The sequence below is a fragment of the Miscanthus floridulus genome, chromosome 11 (assembly GCF_019320115.1).
Source record: "Miscanthus floridulus cultivar M001 chromosome 11, ASM1932011v1, whole genome shotgun sequence".
Lineage (NCBI taxonomy): Eukaryota > Viridiplantae > Streptophyta > Magnoliopsida > Poales > Poaceae > Miscanthus > Miscanthus floridulus.
This window is the reverse complement of record NC_089590.1, coordinates 15,554,310-15,570,753: the sequence shown is the minus strand read 5'-3', so window position 1 is coordinate 15,570,753 and position 16,444 is coordinate 15,554,310.

The window sequence follows — 16,444 nt, the reverse complement described above, 5'->3', positions numbered from 1 at the left end:
GGGGCACAGGTAGAATACATAGTGCCATAGAATTGAATGGAGGTGGGCGATGCGAGGCGAATTGGATGGGCGCTGCCGTTCGGTCATAAGATGGCCGACGGTGGGGAATCTCCAAATTGAAGCTCGACACGGTGTGACTACGGCAGTGGGCAAGCTTGGCGCGTAGCTGGGTTCCCACTTGCGCTTTAGGCATGTGTAATTGCTCGGATTAGACCGGCGCTGTGAGCTAGCCTTGGCGCGGTCGGTGACGTCGGCGCGACGCCATTAAAGGCAGAGGTGACCGGGGGAGCATAGAGTGGCGCATGCCACACAAAAGAAATGGACAAAGGCACATAGGGAAGGTTACACATGTGCGTACTAGTCAGCACGGCTCGTGCGACTGCAATGCCTTAATTGGCAAGCCGACGACAACATGGCCATGTGCCAGTGCAGTAGGCGCACGTGATGTGACAGCACGATGTAGGGGCACTCGAGCAAATGACGACGACATCCGACGGAGCAGAGCCAACAACGACATGACGTGGGGGGCCCAAGGGCACCAGCAGCGACGTTGACAACAGCGCATGTCGTGGTAGTGGGGAGGAGCAGCTGCACACCCAAGCAACCAGCCACCGTGACCAGCTGGGCGTGGCCAGACACGCACGTGCGTAGCCGGTGTGCTGATGATGGCACATGGCAGTAGTGACCGCGTCCACGCGATGAAGCCGGCCGGGAACATCATGCGCATGATTTTTAAAGCGTTCGAAAAACCCCAAAACGTTGATCTAATCGCCAAACCACCTATACAATTCCTAAGAGGGCATATCAGGCTATCAAAACCAGCCATGAAACCATACCATTAATTAATCCAATTCTCCTACAAAAATTGCCAAACTTGGTCTTGTCAAACCGCTTTTCAGACTTACTAAATCGACTAAGTCTTGATCGGATTCGCGTCAACTTCGATTTCCAAGCTATTCGGTATGCTAGCTAGTGAATTCTTTCGCGACCTCAAGTATTTCATCGTCACCTACACGGTTTGTACTTCCAACTTTACTTAAGTTCTGTTTGTATGTTCTATAGTGTTTTCGTTCAATAAAAATTCACGAACATCCGTACTAGAAAATTTTATACGTCACGAACGACCTTTCATTAAGCATTTCTGTTGGTCATTTTAAGTTACGTAAATTGATTCACACACTATATTACATACATTGACACATAACCACGATGCTCATGACATGTTTTAGCAAAAGATTTTATAGTGTAACACCGAGGGTGTTACAAATCTACCCCCCTAAAACAAAATCTTGCCCTGAGATTTGATGTGCCTAATGTGGGAAAGAGATAAGGAATACATTTCAACACAAGCAACTACCTCAGTGACTAGAAGGAAGATGGGGATAATGCTCCAAGATGTAACTTTCTTGCTCCCACGTTGCTTCATCTTCCTAGTGATTTTGCCATTGAACTTTGTAGAACTTCACCACATTGTTCCTAGTCACTCTCTTTCTCGTCTAGGATCTTGATAGGATGCTCAATATATGTTAAGTCAGGCTGGAGGGGAAGTCCTTCAATTTCCACAGCTTCATCAGGGACCCGTAAACATTTCTTCAACTAAGATACGTGAAACACATTATGTACCACCGATAAAATATTGGAAAGCTGGAGACGATAAGCAACTGGGCCACATTGTTCCAAAACCTTGTAAGGACCCACATATCGAGGGGCTAGCCTGCCGCAGACACCAAACTAGGTGCACCCCTCTCATAGGAGGCACCTTGAGGTACACATGATCCCCAACTACAAACTGCAAAGGCCTTCTTTGGTTGTCCTGCATAAGCTTTCTGTCGGCTCTGAGCTACCTTCAAATAACTCTAAATAATGCTGACTTGCTCTCGAGCTTCTTTGATGAAATCTAGGCCTAAAATATCCACGGTCTCCCACTTCAACCCAATTAAGTGGTGTCCTACATTTCCTTCCATATAGAGCTTCAAATGGTGCCATACGAATGCTTTCTTGATAGCTATTGTTGTAAGAAAACTCAGCTAACTTCAGGCATTCGTCCCACTTCTCAGGAAAAGAAATGGCACAAGCTCTCAACATGTCCTCGAGTACCTGGTTCACCCTTTCAGTTTGGCCATCAGTTTGTGGATGATAAGCTGAGCTTCTGAGGAGACAAGTACCAAGACATTGCTGTAGTTGCTCCCAGAAATGAGGGACAAAAACTGACCCTCTATCAGAGATGATAGTAAGGGGAACTCCATGTAGGGTCACAACCTGGTCAAAATATATCTAGGCATACTTCCTGGCTAAATATCTGGTGTCCACCAGAAGAAAATGAGCATACTTAGTGAGACAGTCCACAATGACCCAAATAGAGTCATAGCCCTTGGATGTGCGGGGCAAACCCACAACAAAGTCCATGTAAATGTCTTCCCATTTCCACACAGGGATCGGCAAAGGCTACAAATATCCCGAGGTACGCATATGATCTGTCTTAACTCTCCCACAAGTGTCACACTCCATGACATACTTGGTGATGTCCTGCTTCTTGTTGGACCACCAATATAAGTGACGCAAATCATGGTACATCTTGTTACTGCTAGGATGGATAGACAATTTGGAATGATGAGCTTCATTCAAAATCTTCCTTCTCAGCTTATCATTTGATAGAACCATCAATCTATCCTTTTATCTCACTACACCTTGCTCATCAATACTAAACTGGGGACCACGCCCTTCGGTAATTAATTTCTTGATGTGAGGGATTTCTAAAGTATTTTGCCTTTGCTCCATAATAATCTGCTCAAGTAAGTCTGAGACTAAGGCAATGTGAGCTAGCACCTCAGCATGGTTGAGAGACAAAGGTGCTTCCTCACCTAATATGACTTCTGGCTCAGAGCATCAGCTACCACATTGGCTCTTTCGAGGTGGTAATGTACCTCCAAGTAATAATCCTTGATCAATTCCAACCATCTCCTTTGCCTCATATTTAACTCGGACTGAGTGAAAACATATTTGAGGCTCTTGTGATATGTAAAAATATGTACTTTGTTGCCCAACAAATAGTGCCTCCAAATTTTTAGAGCATGGACCACAGTAGCCAGCTCTAAATCATGGGTGGGGTAATTCACTTTGTGCTTTTTTAGTTGGCGTGAAGCATAAGCTATCACACGCCCCTCCTGCATAAGCACACATCCCAACCCCATCTTCGAGGCATCACAATATACATCAAAAGGTCTGCCAATATTTGGTTGGGCCAAGACAGAAGCAGTGGTAAGAAATTTCTTCGAAGATTGGAAGGCTTCTTCACAAGCCGAGTTCCAAACAAACTTGGCATCTTTCTATAGTAGCTTGGTCATCAGCTGAGCTATCTTGGAGAAGTCAGGAGTGAAGCGCCGATAGTATCAAGCTAGACCAAGGAACTGATGAATCTGGTGCACTGACTTGGGAGACTTCCAATTTAGCACATCTTGCACCTTGCTTGGATCTACAGAGATGCCATCAGGAGTCAGAACATGCCCTAAAAACTGCATTCGATCTAACCAAAATTCACACTTGCTAAATTTAGCATACAACTTGTGTTCCCTCAATCGAGCCAGTACTATCCGAAGGTGTTGGGCGTGCTCTTCCTTGTTCTTGGAATATATCAAGATGTCATCGATGAATACCATCACAAACTTGTCCAATTCTAGCATAAAGACTGAGTTCATGAGATACATGAAGAATGCCGGAGTGTTGGTGAGACCAAAAGACATGACTTGGTATTCATACAACCCATACCTAGTGGAAAAAGCTATCTTTGGTATATCTTATGGTCTAATATTGATTTGATGATAGCCTGAACGGAGATCAATCTTGGAGAACACCTTGGCACCAGCTAGTTGATCGAACAAAGTATCAATACGAGGTAAAGGATACTTGTTCTTAATGGTTACCACATTAAGAGGGCGGTAATCCACACACATCCATAGAGTGCCATCATTCTTCTTCACAAAAATGGCTGGACAATCCCATGGTGAAGAGCTAGGACAGACGAATCCCTTTTCCAACAACTCTTCTAACTACTTCTTCATTTCAGCCAACTCCTTTGGGGCCATATGGTACGGGCGTTGGGAGATAGGGCAGTGCCAGGCTCTAACTCAATGGAGAACTCCACATCTCTGTCCGATGTCAACCCAGGTAGATCTTCAGGAAAGACATCCAAAACTCACAGACCATAGGAATAGAGGCAAGATCAGGAGAAGCTTCAGCATGAGCAACAACAGGTAAGGTTGAATCTAAGGGCATAAGAAGAGACATCCTATCCTCAAAAGAAGGAAGCCATAACTCCACAACTCTCTGCTTCAGATCCAAGACTACCCCATATACCCGCAACCAGTTCATTCCTAGAATTGCATCAATGACTTGCCCAGGCAGCACCATGAACTGGAGATGGTATGTGTGAGTGGCTAATACTAAGCCCACTATGTCCGTCTGAGTATTAACACACAACTACGCATCTAGAGTACTGATTCTATAGGCAAAAGGTATAGCCATAAGAGATATATTGCATCGGTGTGCAAATCCCATGCTCATGAATGAATGTGATGCACCAGAATGAAACAACACATAAGCTAGATCGGAATCAATGGTGAACATACCAGCCATCATCGATTCATTTTACAATATTTCCTCGGCCTTCGTGAAATTAACCTATCCAGATTAGCTCACTAGCACTTTCTTCTTAATAACTGTCTGCTTGATTAGGCAAGAGTTAGCTGAGGGTTGAGCAGACTGGGTAGGCTAGTTTTGTGGACACTCCCAGGCATAGTGGCCTTCCTTGCCACACTTGAAACAAGCTCCAGGCTTGTTCCCCTATCCTTGATGAGGTGGGACCTGCTGTCCCTAGGGCTACTATGTTGCACCTGCTGAGTAGGTGCACGATACTGAGTGGAAGGTGCCTGAAAAGTCTACTAAGGCTATCGAAACGAATGCCCACCCGAAAGATTGAATAGGGCACCCACCTAACAACCTATACTTTCTACGCCTAGGGGTGGCTAGAAGACCCTAGTAGCCACCTGTTTGCGCTTCCATTCTGCCTGAGAGTCAGGCTACAACCCCTCCATGGCAATAGCAGCAGTTCATCATCGCCCTGAAGGTCTGATAATTTCCTGTATATAACTCCTTCTGTAAGATACAAGAGAGGCCACTGATAGAAACGGTCTCTCTTCTTCTCATCTATATAAACATGAGTCCCAACATACTACTGACAAGTGGTTGAACTTGTTGACATAGTCCATCACGGACATGCTTCCTTGCCTCAAGTCCAGAAATTAGTTAACTTTCTATTTAGAACACCAGCAGGAAAATAATACTCTCTGAATGCCATAGTGAACTCCTGCCAAGTCACCCGATGATCTGCCAGCTACTATGACATTAAATGTGTCCCACCATGCACTAGCAGATCCCAACAACTGTTGTGTCGCAAAGCACACTTTCTGCTCATCAGTTATGGTGAGCAGCAGAAAACTTTTGCTCCAGGATACGAAGCCAATGCTCCACATCTAGAGGCTCAACCATCGGCATGAACGTGGGTGGGTGAGTCCTTAAGAAATCCTGATAAGAGCAGGGTCCCTCAGGACTATGGGCACCACCCCCATTCCCATTTCCCCCATGACCCCCACGGATAAAGCCACCGATAGCCTATGCCAATAGCTCCATGGCATGGGTTGACTCACGGCGAGCAGCCAACATCTCTGCCATCATCTCCACATGAGTCATCGGAGTTGGCGGTGGCAGTGGAGGAGGAGGCAGAAGTTGGGCTTCATGGCTCTCCCCGTTGCAGTTCCCATTGCCCTAGGCCACTTTCACCTTGGCCTTCGCCAAGGCCATGGCCTGCTCCAGCACTGGTGCTCCTATGACCGGACCTCAAGTTCATTTGAAAATAGATAGGAACCAACCATTTAGGACAACCCTCCAGATTAGGAATAAGAGACTAGAGAAATGATAAGATATTTATTAAAGCATTCTTTTAGTTCATCCTATCAATTTACTAATCCAATAATACGTGTAGGGGAGTTTAGTTTAAACAAGATTCTCTTATCATGATGTATGTATCGTCCTATATGTTTACTCAAGCCGGAATATAGTGGCATTCGCAAAATTTTTTGGCACATCGCACACTCACTTTCCGTATGCTAAACAATTTCTTACGCAACGTAAGTTAGTGTACCTACAGAAAACTGATTAGATAAAACTAGTGTCGCTATCCTAGATAGACCATATTGCTAGGGCTTACACTTATTTACATAATTTATCGCATCCTACTTTTCACAAAACTTTTGTTGGTCAAATTTTTGGTTTTGAAAAAGAGTGAGGAAACTCGTAGACTCATTATTGGCTCTGGTACCAACTGTGGTAGAACCACCCAAAATAACACACCTTTGGAGGCGCTCGTCTTCCACTAGACACTAAGCACCCCGAAAGCAAGATACATCGGGCGGGTTCTACCGGGCACACCCCACGAGAGAGCCCAAATAATCCAAATTTTTCCCCAAGGATCCAATAATGAGAACGAGTTACAATACTGAGTCCATTTCATACATCTAGAGTTCTTAGAAATATATTATTATAGTACCAAATTCAGAGTGCAGAAATTTAACAGTGGAATAAAAAGAAACATCTATCGATAATATACAAGGATCCGTCTGTGCCCACCAGAAGAATCCTTCACACAACAGCTACTCAAGCAGTACCTGTAATGGGTGTAAATAAACCCTAAGTACACAATGTACTCGCAAGACTTACCCGACTAGTCGGAATAATTTCCTGACTCCATTGGATATGATAAGCTTTATGGTTTGCTGGGTTTCCTTTTTTACAAAAAGCAATACTAATAGTGAATCCTTATTTATGTTATTATTAGCAGTCATGATTAATTCATTATCTAGCCATTCTATATAAGCACCTATCCTACTTTCAAGCAAGAGTTGAGCAAACAGTTCCATTTCATCACCTTTTATCTTTCAGTTTTTACTATGGTGCTAGACTATCGACAAGCCGTACTGGAACGCCGACGATTCACGAATCAATGTGCCCAACTAGGTACCCCGAAACACACGCCCTGCTTGTACCCTAGGCACAACCAGGACCAACCCATCACTCTCCTATCACGGGGTCCAGGTCTCCATCCAAAGTTGGACTCTAAGCCCCCAGTCCTAAGTCATGGACTTAGTGCGGTGCTTAGACCTCCACCATCCCCGCCTCCAATTAGTCGGTCCAAAAAGAGCCGAAACCCATGACAAGAGAGCAACAAGCCTTCCCTACACCCATACCTAAGTATGTACTCGGAATAATAAGTCTGTGACTTGCCAGAACCCAATGCAATGGCCGGTCCTTAACCGACACAGACAGGGAAAAAGTGTAACCAAGCTATGCCCTATTGGCCGTAGGACACAACCTCTTACACCCACCAATACCCAAACCATATCCCTGCCCGGTCTCCATTTTTTGTTTCCACCATTTTATCATGAGTGATCTTAATAATCACATACTGTGAGTAACGGCATGTTACCCACGCTACCAAAATCCTAAGCATAGCAACTACTCAACCTATACTAGTAGGACTCATAGGTAAGTATATCTATACATATAGTTTCCATAAAATACTTGTAACATAAATGCATATCACACATATATATTCCATGATCATTAAAAAATAAGGGTTATGCACTAGGGCTTGCCTTGGATAGGTGGGGTGTCAACAAAGTCAGCAACTGATGGCTTTGGGGCTCCCTCTTGTATGAGAATATCCTCCTCATACTCCTCAATAATCTCCTCGTAGTCTAGTTCGTCCATAGGCATGAACTCTACCAACTCATTATCTATATGCATGAAATGATGATGCAACACTTAATAATATGGCAATAGCAACTCTTAAAATAAAATACATCTGTCAAGCTACTAAACTAGCTCTACCAACCAAGACACTACGTTACCTATCATTCCCACTAAACAGGTATGAACATTTCATGTATTAACTTGGCAACTAAAGGAATCCCTATTCTTAATATCGATTTACTCTATATATGATAAAACAAGGAGTACTAGCTACTCTATTTATCAACCTACTCTAGAGCTACAAAATTCACAGTGAGCACATAATAATTTAATGAACCTACTGTAAAAGTTTAATGGCTAATTCTATAACCAATTTGCTACAAAAATTCCTATAATATTAAGCTAAATAATACTAAGCTTTTCTAAATGAATTAATGAAGCTATCATTATCATAGACAACTGTAAACTAACTACACCAACAGATAGATAACATTTTTGTGAACCTAACAAATTTTGTTTCACTATTTTTGGACACCTACCAAATTTACTATAATTTTACAAAGATTGGCTCAAAACTAAATTGAATAAACATTTACTATTTCTCTAGAAAAATGAAAAACTGGAATCCATCCACGCGGCCCATCGCATGAGCGGCTTGGCCCACTCCCGCGTAGCGCGTGCGCACATGCGACCCACCAGCGTGGCCCACGCGGTATGTCCCAACTGGGCGTCGGTGGCCTACGACGGGAAGGCCCGCACGCCTCGACTATTTCATGAAAATGTCCTTGACCTACCAGTGAATTACCCTGAGACCCACGACACTATTCCTATAGTCAACTATTTTACAAATAAGCCCTCAGAACAAACTATCTTTACCATGACTAGGTCCTCGGGCATCGGCGCGTGCACCGGCGCGGCGGCACTGGCACAGGGCAGTCACATCGGCCAACCTAGCCCCTCTCTACCCCCGATAGTGAGCCGATGTTCACCTTGATACGAACGCGAGGTGATGGGTGGTGAAGCGGTGAATAGAGACGTGGTCCCGAGCTCCCTCCACGGCGGCGGGCCTCCTACAGCGGCGGCAGCCATGTTCCTAGGAGCTTAGGCGCAACCGATACTAAAGGACTAGAGGACGAGCATCAACAACTCACCCAGAACCTTCCAGACATGATGTCTTGATCGGGGACGGGCTGAGTGAGTCTGGCCACGTGCGCACGGCAAGCACAATGATGCACGGCGATGGCGCGACTGTGCCAGTGATGTCGAGAGGGCACTAGTGGTGAAAATGGGGTGCACATGGGATGGAGGGGCACAGGGTGAATACATAGTGCCATGGAATTGAATGGAGGTGGGCGGTGCGACGTGAATTAGACGGGCGCTCCATTCGGTCATAAGATGGCCGACGACCGAGAATCTCCAAATTGAAGCTCGACATGGTGTGACTGCGGCAATGGGCGAGCTTGGCATGTAGCTGGGTTCCCACTTGTGCTTTAGGCATGGACAATTGCTCAGATTATACTAGCACTGTGAGCTGGCCTTGGCGTGGCTCGGTGACGCTGGCGCGATGCCATTAAAGGCAGAGGTGACTAGGGGAGCACAGAGTGGCGCATGCCACACAAAAGAAATGGACAAAGGCACACAGGGAAGGTTACATGTGTGCGTATGAGTTCGCATGGCTCGTGTGGCCACATCACCTTAATTGGCAAGCCGATGGTGACATGGCCATGTGCCAGTGCAGTAGGCGCACGTAGTAGCGGTAGTGATGACATGACGCGAGCGGCGTGGGCGGACGTGATGTGATGATGCGATGTAGGGGCAATGTGCGCATGCTGGCGATGATAGCCACGGCCCTACGATGCCATGCGCCCAAGCGAATGATGGCGGTGTCTGGTGGAGCAGAGCTGACAATGGCACGACGTGGGCGACCCCAAGAGCACCAGCAGCGACGTTGACAACAACTCATGTCATGGTAGTGGGGAGGAGCAGATGCACGCCCGGGCAGCTGGCCATTGTGACCAGCTGGGCATGGCCAGACACGCGCATGCGCAATCAGTGCACCGACGATGGCACAGGGTAGTGGTGATCACGTCCACGCGATGAAACTAGCCGGGAACGTCATGCGCATGATTTTTAAAGCGTTCGAAAAACCCCAAAACGTTGATCTAATCGCCAAACCACCTATACAATTCCTAAGAGGGCGTATCTGGCTATCAAAACCAGCCATGAAACAATACCATTAATTAATCCAATTCTCCTACAAAAATTGCCAAACTAGGCCTTGTCAAACTGCTTTTCAGACTTACTAAATCGACTAAGTCTTGATCAGATTCGCGTGAACTTCAATTTCCAAGCTATTCGATATGCTAGCTAGTGAATTCCTTTTGTGACCTCAAGTATTTCATCATCACCTACATGGTGTGTACTTCCAACTTTACTAAAATTCCGTATGTATGTTCTATAGTGTTTCTATTCAATAAAAATTCATGAACATCCGTACTAGAAAATTTTATACGTCACGAACGACCTTTCGTTAAGCATTTTCGTTGGTCATTTTAAGTTACATAAATTGATTCACACACTATATTACATACATTGACACATTACCATGATGCTCATGACATGTTTTAGCAAAAGATTTTATAGTGTAACACCGAGGGTGTTACATCTTATACCTTATCACATGAAATGTTGATTTTATATATATGCTTATGCTTGTAATCCTATATGACCAATGTATGGGATGGTTGTGGGGTCATGAAAACACCTTAGACACATCTAGAATGATAAATGGAACAATGTTTATATTCATGACATAGACCAAATTTGCTTCGAAGTGTTGGTTTAATTTGAAATGCCATTTTCATGATACTAGTTTGACCAAAGTTGAGCAATAGCTTAGATTGTTTGCATGGCTGTGTGACCTAAATAAAAGTTGTAGTTCTTGTCATGGGTAACAAACTTTATTTAAGGGTCAAGAGCTAATTTAGTGTCTAACATGGTCAAATAGAGCTTGCAAGTTTTAACAAAATGTTGTTTTCAAAACTCTAAATTTTTCTAAGTGTTGAGGTTGTTTTCAGTTTCAAAGTACCTCACTTTAGAGCTTTGTAGTTTGAAAAACATTGAGAATTAGATGATGATTCCTAAATCAAAGTTGGAGGTCTCTCATAGCTCTACAACTTCCACTAATACCAATTTTGCTATCTCGAACTGGATTAGGAGTTATAGAGGAACAAAGTAGCACTGTCAGTCGCTGAATCGGCACTTAGCCGATTTGAATCGGCTGGCCGTCGTGGCCAACCGCACCAGGCCGCGCACGCTGCGTGGTGGTAGCACAATGGCGTCAACCTAGCTAGTCGGCCTAGCAGGGGGAGATAAGAGAGGCGAAGCCACCGCGCTTACTCACTCTCGCTCTCTCTGCCTCTCCTCACCCACTAGAGCAAGCCGAGCGCCACTGTCACCATTGCCGAGCTCTTCCACGATTGCATGCCTCCACCACCACACCATTGTGCGATTGCTCACGCACACTGCTTGGCCATCACCTCCTCCACCTTGCCAACCCGCCATTGCCTTAGTTAGAGCCCAGGTAATGCGTCATTTCATGTCACCGTCGCCGAGCTCCGAGCTTGCCGTGGCTAGCCCTATCAACTGCTCCTCCCATCTCACTCTCTCTTGATTCATCTTCATCGTAGGTTCTAGAAGCTATAGCCATAGCTTGTTGAGGCGCTACCATGTTGTCGGTGCCGAAACATGAGCTAAGAGCGCCGTCGCCATGCACGCCGTCGTTGAAAGGTCCTTGCATGGTTTTGGTAATTGAGTGACAACCCTAGGTGGACTAATTGTGTTTATGTGAGATACATAGGTGATTAGTCCATAGGTACATATGTATGAGCAACATATGCCATGAAGGTTGAAATGGCTCAGAGATGTTGCAAAGCTTAGACATGTGATGACGAAGGAGCTCATTGCACATGAGACATGACATTGAGTCATGTGATCAAGGTAGAGAAGATCAAGACAAGACTTGGCTTGATGGACCGGTTGCAAGCGTGAAGGGCAAGTCAGAGGCTTTGGAGCGATGGACTGCGTGGCGGTAAAGCTTGAGCAAGACTTGGTGCCGATGGATGAAGGCAATGGTGAAAAGCAAGTGAAGTCAAGATCGATGAACCAATATGATCATGCTATGATATGAAGTGGATCATATCATTATTGATCATGTTGGTGCATGTGTTGCATTGACATTAGAAGAGATGGAATGGAATGCGCAAGGCAAAGGTATAACCTAGGGCATTTCATTTCATTATTTATAGGTGTGTAGAGAAGTTGATGACCGAGTTTAGGATAGATGACCATACTATTAAGAGGAGCAAACTTGTTTGCATATCGGTCATCTAGTGCCACTCGAGTGATCTAACTTTGCATCATCGCTAGGATCAAGTGGCGTGGCAAGTTGAGTGGCTAATCCCTTGAAAATGTTTGTGAAAATATGCTAATACACATGCACAAAGGTGATACACATTGTGTTTTGCACTTGGGAGCAAGGGTTCGAAACTTCACCGGTGGAGTGTCCGACGGTGCCACTAGCGCCCTGTACATAAAAGACAGGGTTTCACAGAGTGCACCAGATGTTGGTCATGTAGTGACCGGACACTAGGGTCCTGTGTCCGGTCAGTGGCAGCAGTGAATGCACAGGCATCGGTCTTCGACCGGACACTGGGTCACTTCATGACTGAATGCTGGGTGGGTGCGTCCGGTCCCGCTGATGTGGCAACACAGAGAAGAGGAGAAGGACCAGACGCTGATGCTGTGTCTGATCATGACTGACCAAACATGTCTGATCATAGTTGAGCGTCTCTGGAACCTTACTAGAAGTGACCGGACGCTGGGGTCCTACGTCCGGTCGCACTCAAACTGACGCATCCGGTCATGAGTGGAACCTTACTGGAAGTGATAGGACACTGGGGTCCTATGTCCGATCATACACTGTGCTACGTCCGGTCATCACTTGACCATTGAGATCAAGTGACTGAGGTTGAATGGAGGCGACACGTGGCGTGTATCTGTTGACCAGTCACTGACAGGGTACGTCTGGTCGATCTAACTGGAGCGTTCGGTCACCCCGAGTTGTTCCCAATGAAGGGGTACAATGGCTCTATTTTCATGGGGGCTATAAATAAAAGGGGTCTCGACCTTGGGCTAGTGGCAGAGCACCTTGGGGGACTTAGTGTCCATGCTTGAGAGTGCTTAGGAGCCTTCCATCTCACTTATGCTTGATAGTGATCTGTAGAACCACTTGGTGTTCCACCTATTGATCAAGGTGTTCAGTGGCACAGTGATGTACTCACTAGCCATCCCATCATGGAGTTGCAGATACACATCGCCAACCACTCTGGAACCGTCGCTGCCCTTCTTCTTTAGCCAGAATAGTTGTCGAAAGAGGTTGAGGTGGGGAAGAATTCTGAGATACGCCTCGCAGAAATCGATAAAAATGGAGATGTGCAAGATGGTGTTGGATGCAGATTGCACAGATTCACTCCCTAGAACTCCAATAGGATCCTACAAGAAAGGATGAACAGGAAATCCTAATTCGCGCCAGAAATAATCTTCAAATACTATGACTTTGTCAGTATGCGGTATCAGGTAGGGCACACCATTGGCCAAACGCCATCTAGCGGTGACACGGTCAGGGAGAACGCCTACCTCCACCATCTCGTTGAGCTCTACCTCCCCCATGAGTGATGGCACCCATTCCTTGTCATGGCTTGATCCGGCGGCTGCCTTCTTTGGGTTACCAACTCTCATCTTCAGCGCCATCTCTTAGATTTGGTTTGGGATTGCCGGTGGAAGCACGTGTGAATGTGAATCAGGAAGCAGGAGGGCCAAGGAGGAAGATGAAGTGGCGAAGTGGCAAAGTGGCGAAGTGGGAAAGGTGGGAGTGTGGGGTGTGGCGGCACGGTTATAAAGCACCCTCCCCATTTTCACATTCAAGGGTTTTTGGGAAACCGCTCCATGATTTGCGCCTCTCCGAATTCTCCAAAGCGGCGTGGTGGGCTGTTACCTAGGCTTCCGCGCAACTATAGCCCATATCGCCCACTTTTCGCCGCAACTTGTTACTGCACACCAAATATTCGCTGACTTCTCTGCAATACCATTAAGGCTTAGTAACCACTACTGTACAGCCATTACTCTGATTTTTTCTCCAAGATTTCCACTTGTGGCTCGAGGACTGCGTCATCACTATGACTTGGTCCCTCACCATACTGGGGACTTTCTTCTATTTACTGTTGTTTCTGACCCTAACACCACATGACCACATCACCTACTGTCAAGCTCGGGGACTAAGTGGGCACACTTCACCTTGCGGTGAATGTGTTTTTCTCATTTCAAGGCTCTGCCCAGGGACTGGTTGCCTGCTCGGCTAGTCTTTTACTTTTATTCTACTTTGGATCCTGGCACCATGTGACTATGTCACCTACTGTCAGGCTTGGGGACTAAGTGGGCACACTTCACCTCGCGGTGAGTGTGTTTGCTTTAATCTAGAAGACTCTACGCCTCCTAAAGTTGAAGAAGTCCATCTCCCTTTCTCATGGTCGGACTCTAAGTGGGCACACTTGGTCCACTGTGAGGAAATTTTCAATTTCGAACTTGAGCTCCTTACATCCTTATGGCAAGCCTTACTTGGGATACACTGCTTGGCGATGGTTCACAACTGCTCAACTCATCATGGTAGTCGAACCATGAGTCTGACTACTCGACTTTGTTCACACCTGCTCGGACAAGCTCAAGACAGCGTTGCACAGCAGATACAAGGTGCTCGGGGACTAGCTATGGGGGTATGACCCCAGATACCTATGGCAAACTACATTGGCTATGCTCCTAGGGGTTGTCTAGCCCATAAGACAAAGCCTTATGGAGCTCGACGCTGCTCGGCGTGCCTCGCAAGACACCAGGAAGATATTCTAAAGATACTACAAGATATGTTAGGATACGTTCGATCCCATGATTCCTGTAATTTGTTATTACTTTCTGGTTATCTCCCAGATCAACCAACTTGTAACCCTACCCCTAGACTATATAAGGCGGGCAAGGACCCCCCTCAAAACACACGCAACATCATACGAAGCCAATACAATCCAACAGACCACAGGAGTAGGGTATTACGTCATGCTGGTGGCCCAATCCTATCTAACTATTGTGTCTCTGTTGCCTTCTTGTTCTCGATTACACGCATCTTTGCCGATTAATCTACATTCATGGGATACCCCTCGGAGGACTGCTGATGATATCCTGTCGACAAGTAGGCTTTATCCATAAAACTGTCAAGGTGGATTGATTCATCAAATTTAATCAGGATTATCCACAACGTAAATAGCACCAGAAGGTTCCAGAGGACTCCACACCGAAGATGACAATGAGGGACCTCTAGGTGGGGCCAGCCAGCACTACCTGTAGGCCAACTAGTCCCATGGCCCACCTGTTAGCCTGCATCTTCGCACATCGGTTCTTTACCGCCTTAACGATTGCATCTCCACCGTTCTTTCAAGTCAGTTTGATCCGAGGGTCTAGAATAGATGCTATGGCCTATATATACCAGTTCATACCCCCTCCCTCAGCCATAATTGCATAAGTCAAGATCAGATCAGAAATTACGGTTTCTAGAGAGAAGAGAATAGAGCTCCAATTCATCAAGTTCTACTACATTTTTTAGTATCTATTTCTATCTCTAGATTACTATCAATGCCTTACATTTATCATTTATTTGTCATTTGACTTAACCCTATTAAAGCATGAGAGTTGATGATCTTATCATAAGTATACATATTTATCAATATCTCTAGCCACCCCACCATTCCGCCCTATGGTGAAATATAAATAACGATACCTGGTATACTCCCGGGTGAAATGCTACAATGGTATATTATCTATGCGCTTGCGGATACTTAATATATATAAATTTACAAGTGTTCTCAATAATTACTAACAACGCATTTCTGGCATCATTGCTAGGGATGACAACTTAGTAAAGAGTGATGCTAAGAAGTGCCAACAAGCATTTCTGGCACCATTGCCGGGGAGGGGCACAAAGCTAAGAGAATTGATCAAATACATACTTATTGATGAAATCATAACTAGCACATCTGCTTTAGCAGGCTTACTCTTGTTTGCCTTTGTTCATATCTTATACAAGGTATTGCAGGATTGGTTCTGATCCATCAACAAATTACATCAATCACAATCAGACCAATCAAGAGGCAGTTCAACACCAGTTTTAGAAGCTATGGCTGAAAAGACTCTACACGAATTCTCTACTCCAAGCTCGGAGAACATCCACACTGGGCCAACACTCGAAACCAATAACCTTGAGTTTGAGCTCCAGCCAAGCCTCATCAACATGGTGCAAGCTACCCCATTCAACAGAAAGGCACATGAAGATGCTAGTACAAATCTTCAAAATTTTCTAGAGATTAGAAGCACAATTGTCATTAAGGACGTCGCTCAAGATATTATACTACTCCTCTTATTTCCATTCTCGTTAGTGGGAAGGGTGAAGCAGTGGTTCTACGCCGACAAAGATGATATCAATACATGGGCAAAATGTTCGAAGGCCTTCCTAGCAAAGTTTTTCCACATAGGCAAGACCAAT